At 35.6% G+C, this 15862-nt stretch overlaps 1 protein-coding gene across 8 annotated transcripts in view; it reads left to right on the forward strand.

Annotated features, from left to right (window-relative positions):
* Nucleotides 1-15862, forward strand: part of ANKRD28 (ankyrin repeat domain 28) — a 263653-nt gene that overhangs the window by 35260 nt on the left and 212531 nt on the right. The window contains exon 3 of one of the 8 annotated variants that reach the window (XM_077130058.1): nucleotides 8799-8975. The exons of the other annotated variants lie outside the window; for them this stretch is intronic. The gene's annotated coding sequence lies outside the window, so the exon portion shown is untranslated. The remainder of the gene's footprint in view (nucleotides 1-8798; nucleotides 8976-15862) is intronic. 8 annotated transcript variants of the gene reach the window in all.

Consider the following 15862-nt stretch of genomic DNA (forward strand, 5'->3'; position numbering starts at 1 on the left):
ACAAAACAAAACAAAAACCCATAGCTCAGATGCAGCTTCATTCAGTGTTTTAACATGATTACTTTACAATTAGGTATTATTGTGCTGTCCATTTTTGAGTTTTTGTATCTAGTCCCGTTGCACAGTCTGTATCCCATCAGCTCCAATTATCCATTATCTTACCCTGTTTCTAACTCCTGCTGAACTCTGTTACCAATGACATATTCCAAGTTTATTCTCGAATGTCCGTTCACATCAGTGGGACCATACAGTATTTGTCTTTTAGTTTTTGGCTAGACTCACTCAGCATAATGTTCTCTAGGTCCATCCATGTTATTACATGCTTCATAAGTTTATCCTGTCTTAAAGCTGCATAATATTCCATCATATGTATATACCACAGTTTGTTTAGCCACTCGTCTGTTGATGGACATTTTGGCTGTTTCCATCTCTTTGCAATTGTAAATAACGCTGCTATAAACATTGGTGTGCAAATGTCCGTTTGAGTTTTTGCCCTTAATTCCTTTGAGTAGATTCCCAGCAATGGTATTGCTGGGTCGTATGGCAATTCTATATTCAGCTTTTTGAGGAACCGCCAAACTGCCTTCCACAGTGGTTGCACCATTTGACATTCCCACCAACAGTGGATAAGTGTGCCTCTTTCACCGCATCCTCTCCAGCACTTGTCATTTTCTGTTTTGTTGATAATGGCCATTCTGGTGGGTGTGAGATGATATCTCATTGTGGTTTTGATTTGCATTTCTCTAATGGCCAGGGACATTGAGCATCTCTTGATGTGCCTTTTGGCCATTTGTATTTCCTCCTCTGAGAGGTGTCTATTCAAGTCTTTTTCCCATTTTGTAATTGGGTTGGCTGTCTTTTTGTTGTTGAGTTGAACAATCTCTTTATAAATTCTGGATACTAGACCTTTATCTGATATGTCATTTCCAAACATTATCTCCCATTGTGTAGGCTGTCTTTCTACTTTCTTGATGAAGTTCTTTGATGCACAAAAGTGTTTAATTTTGAGGAGTTCCCATTTATTTATTTCCTTCTTCAGTGCTCTTGCTTTAGGTTTAAGGTCCATAAAACTGCCTCCAATTGTAAGATTCATAAGATATCTCCCTACATTTTCCTCTAACTGTTTTATGGTCTTAGACCTAATGTTTAGATCTTTGATCCATTTTGAGTTAACTTTTGTGTAGGGTGTGAGAGATGGGTCTTCTTTCATTCTTTTGCATATGGATATCCAGTTCTCTAGGCACCATTTATTGAAGAGACTCTTCTGTCTGAGGTTCTTTCTTACGTGGGAAGACACAGGATGGTCTCTGCTGGCCTTCTCTCCAGGCCTCTGGGTTCCAACAGCTTTCCCCACAGTGATTTCTTTCTGCATCTCCAAAGGCCTGGGCTGAGCTGCAAGTGCTGAGATGAGCTGCTTGGGCTGTGCTATGTTGAGTCTCTCATTTAAGCACCAGCCAATTAAATCAAACATCATTCATTGCAGCAGGCATGCCTCCTACCTGACTGCAGATGTAATCAACAACAGATGAGGTTCTCATGCCATTGGCTCATGTCCGCAGCAATAGAACTAAGCACCTTCACCTAGTCAAGTTGACAACTGAATCTAACTACCACAGTGCTAAAACATTTTCTTCTCGTTTTGTTGATTGTAAGACTGCTGATATTTTCGCAGGAATCAAGGCAGTGGCATCAAATTGTCTAGTAGTCTGTATTCTTTGCTGTCATACACTCACAGTTAAAAAAAAAAATCCTGTTTCTCTTAAGATTCTTTTTAAGTAGAAATTAATTATGCTTGACCATGGAGTCAACGGCAAAGTCACATCTTTGACTTTGTGTATTAAAATGGGTGTATGTTGCATATTAAAGATAGATAGTTGCCTCTGGAAAGGAACTTGTGTGATTGAATGAGATACTTGAAAGAACTGAGAAATTATGGCTATTGAGACTTGTATAATTCATAAACATATTCTTGAAAATGAAAAAGTGAATTGGTTATTTCAAGGAAAGTAATTGTCAATATTTGTTACTAATGATAAAATGAAAACTTTTAAGTAAATATTAGAATTTGAGAAATGCTGTATTGGCCATACCTTAAGACTTTTCAGATTATATTGATAGTAATATTAATAAATGTGACTTTTAACAAATATTGTATTTTTTCTCTTACATTTTATTTTAATTTTTTTTAATTTAAGAAAGCAAGCAATACAGTTAAAACCACCTACAATGGAAATCTTAGTTAGCTTAACCATAGGCATATTTAAATAGTTTCCATGTAATCATTGTAAAGCCTGTGCCTATGCAGCAGGTTTCACAAACCAATTCACAACCAAGACAACAAGGAAAAAAACTACCTATTTAGATAGCAAAGTTCTTAAATTCCAAGCATTAAACACTGACCTAGATACCATTCGATCATCTGTCAAAACCATGAGCCGTTCTCAAAATATCAAGTAGAAAGTTCCTACAGATATCTGCGTTACAGTAATGCAGTAATGTCACTAAACACCTTCCTGATTTCAGGAAAATGTGAAGATAAAAATATCTTTACAATTAACTTATGGAAATCTTAACCACCTAAATTGGATATCTAAGTTAGCTTATCTATAGGCTTATTTTTAAAAAAGCTAATTATCATAAAGCCTGTTTGTACAATATGTTTCACAAACCAACCCAAAATTAAACCAAAGAGGGAAAAAAATCTATAAATACAGATATCAGTTACCCAAATTCCAGCCATTGAACAATATCTTAAGTACCATTTGATTAACCGTCAAAACTGTGTGCATTCTCAAAATATCAAGTAAAAAGTCATTGCAAACATCCTTGCTATAGTAGTGAACTATGTTACTATACATTTTCAAATTTTTGATTTCAGGAGTTTATTTTATCTAATATTATTATAACTGCCTGTAGTTTTTTTTAACTGTTTTTTAGTTGTGAAATATTATATATATATTTTAATATATATTTATATTTATTATATAAAATATTTTTATTTTTATATATATATATAAAGAAAAACTATTAATTTTCAAAGCACAACTGCAACAAGCAGCTACAGAACTGTTTCCAGAGTTTGTCATGGGCTACCATGTCCTCAACTCAGATTTTTCCTTCTGCTCCAAAACACTGGTGGCTTTATCAGAGTCATAATAATGGAATCATACAGTATCTGTCCTGTTGTGTCTGACTTATTTCATGTAGCATTATGTCCTCAAGTATCATGCACATTGTCATATGTTTTGGAACATCATTTTGTCTAAATGCTGTATAATATTCCATCATATGCAAATATCACATTTTGTTTATCCACTTTTCTGTTGATGGACACCTGGGTTGTTTCCATCTCTTGGCATTTGTGAATAGTGCTGCAGTGAACATCAATGTGCAAATGTCTATTCGTGTCACTGCCCTCAGCTCTTCTGAGTATATACCAAGTATTGGTATTGTCGGGTCATAGGGCAACATAATATTTAGTTTTCTGAGGAATCACCAAGGTGATTTCCACAGCAGCTGAACTGTTTTACATTCCCACCAACAGTGAATAAGTGTTCTAATTTCTTTGCATCCTCTCCAATATTTAGTTTCCTATTTGTTTACTAGCAGCCATTCTTATAGGTCTGAGGTGATATCTCATTGTTGTCTTAATTTGCATTTCCCTTATAGCTAATGAAGATCAGGAGTTCTTCATGTGCTTTTTAGTATTTGCTCTTCAGAAAAGTGCCTATTTATTTCCTCTGCCCATTTTATAATTGAGTTGTTTGTTCTTTGTTGGTGAACTGTATAATTTCTTCATGTACACAGGATATCAAGCCTTTATCTGATACGTGGTTTCCAAATATTTTCTCTCATTGAGTTGGCTGCCTCTTCACCTTTTTAACAAAGTCCTTTGAAGCACAGAAGCTCTTGATCTTAAGGAGTTTCCATTTGTCTATTTTTTTTTCACAACTTGTGCTTTAGATGTAAAGCTTGAGAAACTACCTCCTATTACTAGATCTTGAAGATGTTTCCCTACATTTTTTTCAAGAAGTTTTATGGTACATTTAGGTCTTTGATCCATTTTGAATTAACTTTTGTATAGGGTGTAAGAAAGGGGTCTTCTTTCATACTTTTGGCTATTGAAGTTCACTTCTCCCATGCCCATTTATTGAAAATACTGTTTGTCCCAATTCAGTGGATTTATTGGAGATCAAATGTCCATAAATTTGGTAGTCAGTCTCTGCACTCTCAATTCTATTCCAGTTGTCAGTTCTTTTGTCTTTGTGCCAGTGCCATGCTGTTTTGACCACTGTGGCTTTATAGTAAGCTTTAAAGTCAGGAAGTGATAAACTTCCCAGCTTGCTCTTCTTTTTTTTAGGTTATCTTTAGCTATTGGAGATCTCTTTCCCTTCTATATAAATTTGATAACCAGTTTTTCCAAGACTTCAAAGTAAGTTGTTTGGATTTTTATTGGTATTGCATTGAATCTGTGAATCAGTTTGAATAGGATTGACATCTTGATGATATTCAACCTTCCTATCCATGCGCATGGGATATCTTTCCATCTATTTAGGCCATTTAAAAATTTTCCTTTAGCAGTTTTTTTTTGTAATTTTCTGTGTTTAAGTCCTTGACATCACTAGTTAGGCTTATTCCTAGATACCTAATTCTTCTGGTCGCTATTCCAAATGGAATTTTTTCCTTAGTTGTCACCTCAGATAGGTCATTGCTTGTGTATAGAAACATTACTGGTTTTTGTACATTAATCTTAATATCTTGCCACTTTGCTGAATTTGCTTATTAGCTTGAGTAATTTTACTGTAAACTTCTAAGGATTTTCTAAGTATGGGATCATGTCATCTGCAAATAATGAAAGTTTTACTTCTTCCCTTCCTATTTGGATTCCTTTTATTTCTTTCTCCTGTCTAATTGCTCCAGCTAGTACTTCTAATACAATGCTGAATTACAGTGGTGACAATGGGCATCCATGTCTCATCCCTGATTTCAAGGGGAATACTTTTAATTTCTCACTATTAAGTATGGTGCTGGCTATGGTTTTTTCATATATGCCCTTTATGATATTGAGAAAATTTCCTTCGATGCCTAGCTTTTGAAGTGTTTTTATACAAGAAGAATGCTGGATTTTGTTGAATGCTTTTTCAGCATCTGTCAATATGATCATGTGATTTTTTTTCCCCTTTGGATTTGTTAATGTGCTGTATTATGTTGATTGATTTTCTTATGTTGTACCACCCTTGCATTCCTGGTATGAATCCCACTTGATCATGATATATAATTCTTTGAATGTGGCTTTGGATATGATTTGCTAGTGTTTTGTTAAGAATTTTCACATCTATGTTCATTAGGGAGATTGGTCTGTAGTTTCCTTTTCTTATATCATCTTTATCCAATTTTGGTATTAGAGTCATATTAGCTTTATAAAATGAATTAGGTAGTGTTCCTTTTCCTTCAGTTTTTTTGAAGAGTTTGAGCAGGATTGGTGTTAGTTCTTTTTGAAAAGTTTGGTAAAATTCTCCTGTGAAGCCATCAGGTCCTGGGCTTTTTTTTTGTGGGTAGATTTTTGATGACTGATTGGATCCCTTTTCTTGTGATTGGTTTGTTGAGCTCTTCTATTTCTTCTTGAGTCAGTGTAGGTAATTCATGTGTTTCTATGAATTTGTCCTTTTCATCTAAGTTATCTAGCTTGTTTAATATAGTTGTTCATTCTCTTATGAGTTTTTAAAAATTTCTTCATGATCTGTGGTAACAATCCCCTCTGGTTTCTGATTTTGTGTCCTCTCTCTTCTTTGTTATTCTAGCTAGGGGACCATCAACTTTATTAATTTTCTCAAAGAACCAACTTTCAGTTTTGTTAATTCTTTCCATTGTTTTACTGTTCTCCAGTTTATTTCTGCTTTAGTATTTATTATTTCTCTTCTTTTATTTGCTTTAGGGTTAGTTTGCTGTTAATTCTTCAGGTGAGTAGTTAAATCCTTAAGTTTTGCTTGTTCTTGTTTTTTAATATAGGCATTTAGGGCAATAAATTTTCCTCTCAGCACTGCCTTTACTGCATCCCATAAGTTTTGTGTGATATGTTGTATTCTCATTATCATTCGTCTCCACATATTTACTGATTTCTCTAGCAATTTCTTCCTTGATCCACTGATTATTTAAGAATGTGTTTAATCTATATATTTGTGAAAGCTCTGGTTCTTTGGTAATTATTAATGTCCAACTTTATTCCATTGTGATCACAGAAAGTACTTTGAATGATTTCAATTTTGTTAAATTTATAGAGACTCAGTTTATGTCCCAGTTTGTGATCTATCCTGGGGAACGTTCCATGTGTGCTAAGAAAGAATGTGTATCCTGGTGTTTTGGGATGTAATGACCTATATATGTCTTATTTATCTTATTTATTTTATTTAAAAATATTAATTAAATATCTAATTATTTAATTAAATAAGGCAGAATGGGTGACTACCACGCAGGAGACCCAGGGTGTACTCCTAGCACCCCAGACCTGCAGTCCTGGATATTTTCTCCTTGTCTCCTATCTTGCTTCACAGAGCAGGAGCGAACTCACTCTATTCTGATCTGCCATCTTCCTAGAAGCCACAAATATTGTATTTTGAGTTATACCAACATCTGGAATGCCTGCATAACTCATAAACCAGCATTTTACAGATGGCCAATGCATGATGTTAGAAAATCACACAAGTAAAAGATCCATTCAGAGAGCAAGTTAGACCAATGGATTTTTTTTTCCTTCTTTTATTTGTAAAAAATAACAGATATACAAAAAGCAATTAATCTCAAAGCACAGCACCACAGTTAGTTGTAGAACATATTTCAGGGTTTGACATGGGTTATAATTACACAATTTTTAGCTTTTTATTTCTAGCTGCTGTAAGATACTGGAGATCAAAAGAGATATCAATTTAATGATTCAGCATTCATATTCATTTGTTAAATCCTATCTTCACTGTATAACTCCACCATCACCCTTGATCTTTCCAACCCTCTCTTTAGGGGTGTTTGGGCTATGGCCATCCTAAATTTTTCATATTGGAAGGGTCTGTCATTAATATGGGGTAGGGAGATGAAACTATCTGATGTTCTGGAGAGGATGGGCCCTCTAGGTTTCAGGACTTATCTGGACCAGGGACCCATCTGGAAGTTGTAGGTTTCTGGAATGTTACTGTAGTGCCTGCACCAACCCTTGTGGAATCTTATATGTCCTAGGTGTTCTTTAGGATTGGCTGGAAGGTCCTTGTAGGGATTTGGCAGATTATGATAGGTAGCAAGGTCTAACTGAAGTTTGCATAACAGAGCAACCTCCAGTGTATCCTCTCGACTCTATTTGAATTCTCTCTGCCTCTGACACTTTATTAGTCACACTTCTTTTCCCCCATTTGGTCAGGATGGAATTGTGGATCCCATGATGCCAGGGCCAGATTCATCCCTGGGAGTCATCTCCTACATCACCAGGGAGACTTTTACCCCTGGATGTTATGTCCCATGTAGAGGGGAGGGCAATGATTTTCACTTGCAGAGTTTAGACCAATGGATTTTAATATGAAAAAGTATGAAAAGCCTTAGAGACTTCTAGATTTTACATTGCAAGTAACCTTTAACTGATACTACTTGTCAAGTTTTGACAAGTATCAAAGAAGAATATCCACAATTATCTGAAAAAGCTTTTAAAATGTTGTTTCCTGTTATATGTGTGAGTACAGATTTTTTCATACAAAACTTGAATGAAGCCAGCCTATTGTAGCAGATTGAATGTCGATACATACATAATGTAGATACATAGTGGCTACAAGGCCATTATGAGCCTGGCATTAAAGAGATTTGTAAAAATGTAAAACTGCTACTTTTCTCACTAAAGTAAAAACTTTTTTTCATAAAAGCTTATTTATGTTAACATGACATGGATTTATATTAATTAATTAATTAATTTATATTAATTATATGGATTTATATTATATTTATATGGATTATATTATATTTATATGGATTGTATGGATTTATATTAATATTATGTTAATTATAATAAATAATGGATTTATTATTGTTAAAATAATTAAAATATTTTCTCAGTTTTAATTTTGAACACAGTAAACATAAGTAAATATAACCCATATTAACAGATCTCTTAGGGGCCCTGAATAATTTAATTTTTAGAACAGATAGAATCCAAAGACTGATCCCTCTGATGTTGTTGAACCTAAGTTTATCTTTCTTACTGGGTTAGACTACTATATGCTAGGAGATTTAAATCCCTTGGATTTTGATGGAAAGCTCTGTCTTTTTTATTAAGACAAAGCATACTTTTTGTTTTTTTAACCATTTTTAACCACGCAGTTCATTGTCTCCTGTGTTTCCCATATTGGTGAATGGTTCTGTCATCTTCCAAATCCATAAATTGCAAATCTAGAAATCATTCTTAGCTCTTCCCATTCCCTTATTGTTCTATATTCAGTTGATCCACAAGTTTTATTGACCCTGTCTAAGTATTCTAGAAATCTTTCCCCTTTTCTCATTCTCTCTGTTCTGGTTCTTACCTGAGCCTTTTATTATTGCAACAGCCTCTTAATTGTTTTACGGGCTTTAGTTTCACTCTTTGATCTATTCTTGTCTGAATCTATAGCATAGTATTTCTAAAATACGTATTTGATTAGTAATAGTATGGTAGGTTGAATTGTGTACCTTGGGGATGGGAGGTAGAAAACATTCTTAATCTTAGTATCATTTCTGTGGTATGAACCAATTTTAAATAAGACCTTTTGAAGATATTATTTTTATTTAAGGTGTGACCAGCTGAATCAGGAGAATCTTGTCCTATGACAAAAAGTCATGGGGAGGAGCCAGATGTTGGTAATCAGTGGGAAATCAGAAGAAAGAAGAGGGGCTATCTGTATGTGACAAGTAGATCAAGGAACCCAAGGATTGCCGGCCAGCTGGAATGTTACTAACCCCAGGAGGAAGTAAGCCTTCTAGACTTTGAAACTGAACCAGTAAATTCCTGTTGTTAAACCAACCCACTGTGTGATATTTGTCACAGCAGCTGGAAAACTAATGTGGAAGCAGGAATGGACTTTTATTGTATGTCAGTGTGGGGCCTGGTAGATGGAAACTACAGGAACTTTACTTCAACTCTGTTTAAAGAACCTTCTGGCTAGTTCAGAGGTGGCTACTTCCTAGAGCTAATAAGGCATCAGTTCTTATGATTCCCCTGAAATTCTGAATTTTAGTGAAAGAAGAAGGCTGTCATGGCAAGAATTTTTATAATACTTAATACAAGGAACGTTAAAATATTTAAGTGGTTATTCCTAACTTTCCTAGTGAAATAATGAGATTTAATGAATTGGTTATTTAATGAAGTACCACTGTCTTTTTGCTTATTATGTATTGGGACTATACTAGGAACTTTATGACTACGTATAGTGTTTTTTTGTGTGTGTGTAGGCAGGCACCAGGAATCAAACCTGGGGTCTCTGGCATGGCAGGCAAGGACTCTGCTGGGCCACCATGGCCCACCCACGTAATAGTTTTTTACCTTGCTTTAGTTGAGGAATCTAATTCAGAAATTAAGACTTGTCCAAGATTTATTGCTGGTTAACTAATGGAGTAAGGATTTTAATTAAGAGTTCCTTGATTCCCAAAACTGCCTTTTCTATTAGTTTATTATAGTAGTCACATTGCTTTGCCTACCTACCATGTTTCCCTACCTTAAGGGAATAGTACACCCTTAATTTTTTGGGTTCCATATATTCATTCCTTTGTGTGGTTCTAATAGGACTTCATAAATTCCTACATGTACTTTGTCACCCACCCCAATCCCTTCAGCCTGGGCTAGGCCAGTCAGAATTCCCTTAGAGTTTTCCACCTTAAACCAGGAAAGAGCATCATTCCTCTCTGATTAGAGCTATGGTGAGGTATAGTACTTGAGAGCTGTCTATGTTTGTGTTTGACACTGAAGAAAGCTAGTCTCACTCGGAGAATTATGCTCACTGCCTGTTTTAGTTTGCAACTAAATATTGTATTCCAACAATGCTGGAATACAATATACCAGAAATGGGTTGGCTTTTATAAAGGAGATTTATTAAGATGATTAAGATACAAGTTTACAGTTCTAAGTCCATAAAAATGTCCAAACGTAAGGCATCCAGAGAAAGACACTTGACTCAAGGGGAAAGGCCAGTTGATGTCTGTCAGATAGGAAGACATGGCTGACATCTGCTGGTCTTTTGTTCCCAGTTCCTGGGGCTTCTGCATTTCCAAACATTTGCGTCTCTGTTGGCTCTCCAAGCATCTCCCTTGGCAGTGCAAGCATCTCCAGATGTCTGCGTCTATGTCTCTGATGCTTCAAGAACTCTCTCTCTTTGACCTCTCTTAAAAAGTACAGTAAACTAATCAAGACCCACCTTAAATGGGTGGGGCCATAACCACAATTGGGCATGCTACATCTCCGTGCAAGTAATCTAATCAAAATATCACACCCACAATTGAGTGGGTCAGTCTCCTGGGAAACAGTCTAATCAAAGGTGTCCACCTTAAACAATAAATAGGTCTGCCCCACAAGATTGGATTAGGAAAAGAACATGGCTTTTCTGGCTTACATAAGAGTTTCAAACTAGCACACTACCCTTCTTTTATGTGAGACATATCCAGTAGCTTTCCAGTAAATTCTGCAAAAAGGATTATGCCCAGACTAGCATTTGTCAGTTTTGACAGATGAGGTGTGGTTCTGGGGGCTGTGTGGGGCAAACCTTTTGGCAGGCAAGAAAGAAGCTATTGAGGAAGACAACTACTTCAGTGGCTTTTGACAGTGCAGTGTTTATGTATGTGTGTTTGTATTGGGGAAAGGTAAGATTGTTTTACACTGGTGTTTTTTCAAACTTCATTAAAAAAAAAACATTTGACCCATTTTATCAAATGTAGTATACCATTGTCTTATGAAGAAGGTAGAGCTGTTGAAATTGGGTGGTGTGCTGGTTTGAAAGGATTATGTACCCTAGAAAAGCCGTGTTTTAATCCTGATCCATCTCGTGGAGGCAGCCATTTTTTTTAAAACCCTATCCAGCACTGTATGCTGGAAACTTGACTAGATTATTTGCACAGAGGTGTGATTCCACTCATTCCAGTTGGGTCCTGATTAGTTTACTGGAATCCTTGAAAAGAAGCAAGCATTTCTTTGAAAGAGCCATGAACCAGAGAGTCCATGCTGCCAGAGCCTTTTGGAGATCAAGGAATACATCCCTGGGAGAGCTTCATGAAACAAGGAGCCTGGCGAGAAAGCTAGCAGAGGTCACCATGTTCACCGTGTGCTTTTCCAGTTGAGAGAGAAACCCTGAACTTCATTGGCCTTTCTTAGTGCCTTAATTTGTATATTTTCATAGACTTGGACATTTTCATGGCTGTAGAACTGTAAACTAGCAACTTAATAAATTCTCCTTTTATAAAAATTGTTCCATTTCTAGTATATCGCATTCTAGCAGCTAGCAAACTAGAACATGTAGTGTTTGGAGCTCTGCCCTCTTCCTCATACCCCTTCTTTACCTACATCTTCACTACCACCTGAGACACTCTAGAAAAATTTTTTTAAAACTTGGTGAGTTCTACTTTTCTGCAGTGGTCCTTAAAGAGAAGAGATACAGTAGCTACTATGGGGAGGGGTAGAGAGAGGGAGTAAAAATGGAGAAGAGATTTATGTTTATTGAGTACTTAAAGTGACTGAGTACTTTGTATTTGAGATAAATGGCATTATCTTTATTACATTAAGGAGATTTAGGCTCGGAGAAAGGTCACAGGGCTAATCCTAGATCTCTTCTACTTCTAACACGTGGCCATTTCATTTAACTACTAGAGTATGTAGTTGGTTATCTGTGTAGTTTCTTATATATAGGAGTCAAATAATAGAGTTAAGTTGCATCTGATTTCATCTAGTACAGGATAGATGCAGGATAAAGATTAGGAGCCAGAACAAAAGAGGAAAAATTGTTCCATAAAGTACTAAAAAAGAAGAAATAAAAAATGATTATAGGTCAATATTATTAACTGATTAAACTATATTCAGTACCACCAATCCCCAGAAAGACTGTATCTCTATCATACTACTGAACAGAGAGTGCTCTGTCAACCAGTTCAACCAAACAGCCTAAAATGAATGATTCTCAGCAGACTAGGGAAATCTTATTTTTCTATTTCAGAGTTAACAGAAACAAACTATTTTTCCCTGTCTCAGATGTAATAAAAAGGCCTATGTGTGCAGTGTATGAAGGGTGATGACCTTGGCATTACAAACTGAAAAGCAGTTCTGTATGAGCAGAACTAGAGCAGAGGGTAAAGTGAGAACATTTTTTTCATTTTCTGAGTGAAGTCTCTCAGAAGCAGTTTACTCTTATTAAGCAGACTACCCTCAAAGAAACTAGTGTTCAATTCCAAAAATTGCAGTACCTCAGTATTTAAACTGAACAAGAACCTGTACATACAAATGTTTGCAGTGACATAGCATATTTTTCATAGTTGTCTGAGAACAGTACATTTCCTATTGTATTCCTCAGAGTCCTACAATCTTACTGTAGTGCTTTGTGATAGGAAATAGAATGGTGACCTGATGGACCTGTGGGCTTACGTTCTCTCCTTAATAATCAGAGCTGGATCTCCTTGGATTGTCACCTGTCTCCATATGGTACTAGTTTTCTTACCAAAATTCAGCAGCTTCTTTCTTCATTAAATGTTTGCCTTGTTTTAAATTTTTTGTTGAAATCCAGAATTCCTTAAAAGTTTATTCTGACAGTTTTTGAGAACTTAGTCATTGCTTCTGTGGAGGAAGAGTTTCTTGGTTCCCTACTCTGCCATTTTTTTGTGGCATCACTGCTACCTCATCTTTTTTCTATTCATTGAACTGAATATAAATGGATATAATGTTCATTATGATCTTGAATCATCAGAAAAGCCTAATTTGCTTGGTATATTGTGTTTTGGTGGGGGGAGGGGTAAGAGTAAGGAAGTATACATACTCTTTCCATTTTTAAAAAGGTTACATCTCGGTCAAGTGTTGATATTAAAATGGAGAAAATACCTTTTCTAATGGTGGCTAGTTTAATGCTTTGGTCAAGTTTTTGCCAGATTTCGAGGAAAATAGCTGCTAAGTTCCTTTTGCTTTTTATAGTAAGCTCACCATTTAAGAAATCATCTATTTAGATGAACGTTTTTTCAACGGGGGGCATTTTCTTATCCTAGAGGACATTTGGCAATATTTGGAGATAATTTTGGTGGTCCCACCTGAGAGGGGGAGGAAATACACTACTGGAATCTGGTGGGTAAAGGCCAGTGATGCTGCTAAATGTCTTACAACACATAGGACTGCCTGCCACAAAAAGAGAAAATCATCTGTCCTAAAATGAGTACTTCAGTAGTACTCATACTGAAAAACATTGATTTAGATATAGCATATCTTTTAGAGTAACTGAATTTGGCTGATATACATGTTCCTATAAAATCTAATGCCTGAAGTTTGGCCTAACCACTTTAACTTTTTTAAACTTTTCTTCCTGAAATAATGTCTGTGAATCAGGGAGATATTGACTCTACTACTGCATTATATTAACTCTTTTGTTTTTTAAATATCATATAATTGATTTTCTTTAATTTTTAATTTTAATTTAATTTTAAACTTTCAACCCAACAGAGAAGACATTAATGAACCCCCATGAGTTGATTACCCATCTTTGACATTTTATTTATACCATTCCCCCAGCGTTGTTTTAGTATTTTAAAAAGCAAATTGTTCGCATTTCATTTTCCCTGATTGTTTCAGGTATCTTTTTTATAGTTGGTTTGTTAGAATCATTTAAACAAAGTTTGAACATTCGGGTGGGCCACAGTGGCTCAGCAGGTAAGAGTGCTTGCCTGCCATGCCCGAGGACCCGGGTTCGATTACCAGTGCCTGCCCATGTAAAAAAAAAAAAAAAGTTTGAACGTTGCATGTGATTGGTTTCTTAAGTCTCTCTCTGTAATAGCTTCCCTCTACCTTTTAAATATCCATGTATTTCTTGAAGAAATTGGTCATTTGTCCTCTAGTAAGTTCCAGAATCTAGCTTGGCTGATTGTATCCTTGTGGTGTTCATTTAACTTGTTTCTCTGTCCCCTATTAGATTCTTTTTGTTGTTGTTGTTTGTTCTAGTTTGCTAGCTGCCAGAATGCGATATACCAGAAATAGAATGGCTTTTAAAAGGTGAATTTATTAAGTTGCAAATTCACAGTTCCAAGGCTGAGAAAATTTCCCAATTAAAGCAAGTCTATAAAAATGTCCAAATTAAGGCACCAAGAAGAGGTTACCTTGATTCAAGAAAGACCAGTAAAGTTCAGAGTTTCTCTCTCAACTGAAAAGGCACATAGTGGACATGGCAATGTCTGCTAACCTTCTCTCCAAGCTTTTTGTTTCATGAAGCTCCCCCAGTGGCTTATTCATTCTTCATTTCCAAAGGTCTCTGTTGATGTGGGCTCTCTGCTTCCATAGCTATGAGGCTCTCTCCAAAATGTTTCCTCTTTTAAAGGATTCCAATAAACTGATCAAGGCTCACCTGGAGTGGATGGAGTCACATCTCCATCTAATAAAAAAGCTAATACCCACAATTGGGCATGCCACATCTCCATGGAGATAATCTAATCAAAAGATTTCAACCTATGTTGTTAAATAGGGAATAAAAGAAATGGTTGCTCCCACAAGATTGGATCGGAATTAAAACATGCTTCTTTGAGGGTACATAATCCTTTCAAACCAGTACATTGTTAAAGCAAGACCATGGCATAAGTAGATATACATGTAGCAAATTGTTATGTGATCTGTGTATGATATATAAATATAAGTCAACACAGAAATTCTGTATACATATATACATGGATACACACATATGCACACATTACTTTACAGCAGCGGAGCATATAGTGACAGGTTCCATTCTTAATGATAATACTGATCTGTGCAGTATTGTCAACTTGATCCACCTATCATGTTTACCATCAGTCTTATATCTAAAATTTTCATTGGGGGTTTACAAAATGATGGCTGTTCTTAAATTATTTCCTCTGAGATACCATGTAACCAAATTAATGTTTACTAACAAACCAGTTTATCTTAATTATTTGCTTTGTGCCTTTTGAGGGCAGGGATATTAATTGTATCAACTCAACTAGCACAATATTTTGTTCATAGTATCTTTATTGTAACAGTAGCTCTGAATTAGAATTACTGTTTAAAAGTATAAATTCCCAGACCCCACTCTTAGATATTGCTAGTTTAACTGGCCTGGCAAACTTTAGTGAGTTGGAGAAAAACAGACTTGTAGAATAAAATAAATCTATCTATGCCCAGTTGAGTTATTTATTGAGCAAAACATTGTTCTGAGTGATTCCTAGTCCTTGACATATATCTAATTCATTTGTGTAGCTTATGGAATTTAGTGTTCACAGGTATCATGGTTCCCAGTGCAAAAGGAATAAAAAGATTAATGTAAAAATTCCTCCCTTTCTTCTTTATTCACATTACATCTAAGTCATCTGGCTCCCCTTAGGTAGCCAACCAGTATTATTTCCTTGTTTATTCCTAGAGATTTTACAGCTTATATGCAAATAATCTATTACCCCCTTTTACACAATAGATAGTAGATACGCTATTGGGCATCTTTTTTGCCCCTCATCCATATTTTGAGCTCATTTCCCATCAGTAACTAAATAATTCTTTTCATTATTTAAGGCTACTTATTAGTATTTTACTGTGTAGTCATTTCCCTATTGCTAGCTAAGTTGTTTCCATTCTTTTGCTAATTCAAACAATGCTGCCATGAATAACTAACTACATATATAT

The sequence above is a fragment of the Tamandua tetradactyla genome, chromosome 15, assembly GCF_023851605.1.
Source record: "Tamandua tetradactyla isolate mTamTet1 chromosome 15, mTamTet1.pri, whole genome shotgun sequence".
NCBI lineage: Eukaryota > Metazoa > Chordata > Mammalia > Pilosa > Myrmecophagidae > Tamandua > Tamandua tetradactyla.